Source organism: Miscanthus floridulus, chromosome 15, assembly GCF_019320115.1.
Source record: "Miscanthus floridulus cultivar M001 chromosome 15, ASM1932011v1, whole genome shotgun sequence".
Classification (NCBI taxonomy): Eukaryota; Viridiplantae; Streptophyta; class Magnoliopsida; order Poales; family Poaceae; genus Miscanthus; species Miscanthus floridulus.
In genome coordinates, this window is record NC_089594.1 from 82,329,396 (window position 1) to 82,333,647 (window position 4,252).

Consider the following 4,252-nt stretch of genomic DNA (forward strand, 5'->3'; position numbering starts at 1 on the left):
CCCTATCACAGCAGAACAGTGGGCACATTTTAGTGTCATAAAAAACTCCGACGACTCCAAGGCTAAGAGCCAAGCCGCCTCAAGACTTGCGAAGAAGAACAAGTACCACCACCACCTCGGCACTGGCGGTTACAAGACCAAGATTCCTAAATGGAGGGCAGAAGACGAAGCAAAGAGGATAAAAGCAGGGCATTTGTTACCTTCGAGGACATGCACCTGCTGTTGAACTATAGGAAACTTGACGTCCAACTCATTACAATCTGGTGCCTGTAAGTATCACTCATGCACACACATTGTTATTATTAAATTTGGATAAATTGTTTTACACAGGCGGTCCTCCTTACCAACCGCCTGTGTTAATGCTGCTATAAATTCCCTTCGTCCACCTCCAGACAAGAACAGTTACTCGCGTGCTGTGTGCACAGTGGCGGACAGAGAAGTGGCGATTCCAAGGGGGGAGGTTTTGAACTTCATTTCTTTGGTGAGAAACTTCCAAAAGGTTAGTTAGTGTCGTTGCTGCCATTTTTTTTTAGTGATTCTTTGGTTCAATTCTTGTATTGGAGGTGCTCTAAATCTAGGGTTAGGGTTAGGGTTCATAGCTAGGGCAAGGGAGAGAGTTTTAGCTTTTTTTTTGTAAGTTCATAGTAAATTGTGTTTGGAAAAAAGACCAAAGATCGGAAACCAAGAAAGGTTGTGAAGGCAAATGAGGGGGACACATTCAAGAAGAAGTCTATTTTCTTTAAGTACTTATTGTACTGGAAACCAAGAAAGTTTTCTTATTAAGCAAGATGTTTACATTTCCCCTTGTTGTATACCTTTGGACTATGATATTATTTTCTAACTTAATTAAACAAATCTTAATTAAAACCTCTTTTCCCTTCTTGTATACCTTTGGATTCTATATTATTTACTAACCCTAGGTACATGAAATATTAACTAACCCTAATTAACAAACCTTTAATTAAAATTTTTTTCACAGGTGGGCGTCATTGACCGCCGCCTGTACTAATATATTAGTACAGGCGGCTGTTGATGAGGGCCGCCTGTACTAATATATTAGTACAGGCGGCGGTCAATGACGCCCGCCTGTGAAAAGATTTTTACAGGCGGTGGTCAATATGGCCCGCCTGTACTAATGTGCTCCAATATAAGTTCCCGCGCGTGGCCCGCGAAATTTCTAAGTCCCGGAGGCGCGGGTTCAGAAATTGGACGCCGTCAGGCTGCTGAAATCCGTCGCCGCTCCTCCACCGCTCGCCGGACCGCCACCGTCGTGAGCTGCCGCCGAGGGACCTCCACTCCGCCGGCACGCCTCCACGCCGCCGCCGAGGGAGCTCCGCTCCGCCGCAGCGAGCCGCTGCCGCCAGCAGTTGCCGCACCGTGCACGGCCTATGCATCGCCGCCGCGACCTCGCTGGAACGCCGAGAGGTAGGCCGTGCACACCCGCCACCGCCGAGCTCCGCTCTGAGGCAGCTCCGATCGGTGCGGCGGCGGCTGCCATGTGCGCCGCCGCGCGCGCGCCCCTCCAGCGCCGGCGGCGTTGCCTGCTGGGCCTGGCAGGCCGCCTTGCCTTTTTTTTAATTAATTAGTAATGTTTTATTAGTGTTTGTTAGGTAATTTTGTTAGTAATTAGCTAATTTTTTTTGTTAGGGCTTACTATGTTTTTTGTTAGGGTTTTTTCCATAATTTAGCTATGTTTTTTCCATGTTAATACTTATATTTCATGCATAATTAGGGTTTGTGAAATAATAATTAGTTTGTTAAATAGGGTTTCCTATTTAATATTCATTATTTAGGGTTTGCAAATTAGTGTTAGTTAATTAGGTTTGTTAATAATAGGTTCGCTAATTGATTAGGCTATGTAATTCATGTTAATACTTGTATTCCATGTTAATACTTGTATTCCATGTTTTTACTTATATTTCGTGGTTATACTTATATTTCATGCAGATGAGTACTCCATCAAATGCTGAGCAGGCCGATGCCCAGATAGGTACACGGGGATCTGACTCCTCTGGATCCGAACCTTATAGGAGCCCGAGCGTATCACCACGTGAATCTCCTAGAGCTAAGAAGGCCCATCTTGAGTTGGAACGTGACCCTAATTACAAGCCTGAAGATGAGCCAAATGATGATGAGGTATATACGCTCGTAGATTGTCTATACGAGAGAATAATGCATGTGTATGTATGTACCTAACAATTGAATTGACAGGAGGTGTTCTCTCAAGTTGTTGCCGAAATGGAGGTAGAGTCACAAGATGTTCATAAGGACACGGCGCCTCAAATGACCGGGACATCCTCCGAGCAAAGAAGTACAAAGAAAAAGAGTGATCGGGCACGAGGAGATAGAGGAAGGAATAGATTTCCAGAAGAAGTTTATAGGATTACAGAGATTAGCCCAAGCGGAGAGCCCTTAGCACCTCTAGAGGCGCTACCCAAATTTAGGGCCGCCATTGGATGGTTAGTAAAGGAAGAATTTGATATCACCTGGAGTGATTGGAGTATGGTGCCTGAAGGAAAGAGGAAGAACTGTTGGACTCGATTGTGCACTAAGTTTATTTTCCCAGAGGGAACAGAAGGTTTGGTCAAGGGTCATGTCATGAAGCAGTTAGCAATATCATTCCGGGGCTATAGGCACGATATGAATAAAAAGTGGCTGCAAAAGGGGCGGGACCCAACGAAGCGGTACCCTATCACAGCAGAACAGTGGGCACATTTTAGTGTCATAAAAAACTCCGACGACTCCAAGGCTAAGAGCCAAGCCGCCTCAAGACTTGCGAAGAAGAACAAGTACCACCACCACCTCGGCACTGGCGGTTACAAGACCAAGATTCCTAAATGGAGGGCAGAAGACGAAGCAAAGAGGATAAAAGCAGGGCATTTGTTACCTTCGAGGACATGCACCTGCTGTTGAACTATAGGAAACTTGACGTCCAACTCATTACAATCTGGTGCCTGTAAGTATCACTCATGCACACACATTGTTATTATTAAATTTGGAATGTGATAAACTCTAATATGTGGATGTTGTATGTAGTTTGCAAGACCACGAGCAAAGATTGTTAACTACAGGATCGATGGTCGGTTACCTGAGTCCAATCAGGTTACAAGAAAATATGCACAAATTTGTACTTACAAATGAAGATAGAGCAAAGATAGAGAAGGACAAAACACCAGAACAAGTTGCAGAAGCTGTAAAGGAATTGCAACGAAAATACGAGGACAAATATGCCCTCTATCTCGGTAGAGCAATGCTGAGATATAAGTACAGGGATTTTATATTGGCACCCTACAACTTTGGGTAAGCGTGACCTCGTATACGTACTTCAAATTATCGTGTTAACCCTAAGTACATGTGTCGCTCACTCGTTTATTCATGCAGTGACCATTGGATTGTTTTTTATATTTATCCATTCGAAGGGAAGGTGCTTGTCCTAGACTCCTTACATTATCCTCCTCAGTCGTATCAAACATTCCTGATTCATTTAGAAAGGTGAGCCAACATGCAACCACATCCGTACTTATATGAATTAGAGTTTCTAAATAACTATAGTGTTTTATATTCGATATCTACAGGGCATGGCGGTTTTATAAGAAGCAAAAAGGACCGGTCGACGTCGCCCGCTCAGATCCTAGTGTGCCATTGACGATACAACACCATTATCCGGTAAGTTGTCCGAACACATATCATCATATAAATAATACACAAGGCATGACAATTTTAGTTTAATCTTTTGCTCATTAATTACATAGTGCCACAAGCAACCACCTGGATCGGTCTACTGTGGATACTATGTGTGTGAGTTCATAAGGCAGCGGGGACGATACGTCAGGGACAAAAATATGGTAAAAAATATCTATGTATGAAGTTTTCTCATTAAAGTTGGAAATATTAATATTGGACATGTGTCAATGATGCTTTTAAACTTTGTTTCCAGCCGAGAAGCAAAGGAAAGGACGTGCCATTCACTCCAAAAACTATGGAAGATATAGTAGCAGACTTGTGCGGTTTTATTATGAGAGAAATAATTCCAAGTATCGAATCATATTTTGATGAAGCCGGTGATTTAGCAAGTGAAAGATTTAGAGCGCTGACAGACCTAGCAGGTCTAAACTTGAAACGAAATGACATGTAAACACCAAATGGTTGAACTCATAACATGAAATGACGTGTATTATATGTAATTTTATGCTTGATGTTTGATTTCATGTGTACACATCTGTAATATTTATATGTGTTGTATGTATGATGC

The 4,252-nt window shown here is 43.0% G+C and overlaps 1 long non-coding RNA gene across 1 annotated transcript; it reads left to right on the forward strand.

Annotated features, from left to right (window-relative positions):
- Window positions 1-3,619: 3,619 nt before the first annotated feature.
- On the forward strand, window positions 3,620-3,986 carry LOC136507954 (uncharacterized). The gene is made up of 3 exons (XR_010771800.1): window positions 3,620-3,666; window positions 3,753-3,845; window positions 3,938-3,986. It is a non-coding gene; the product is annotated as an uncharacterized lncRNA (long non-coding RNA).
- The last annotated feature ends 266 nt before the right edge of the window (window positions 3,987-4,252 follow it).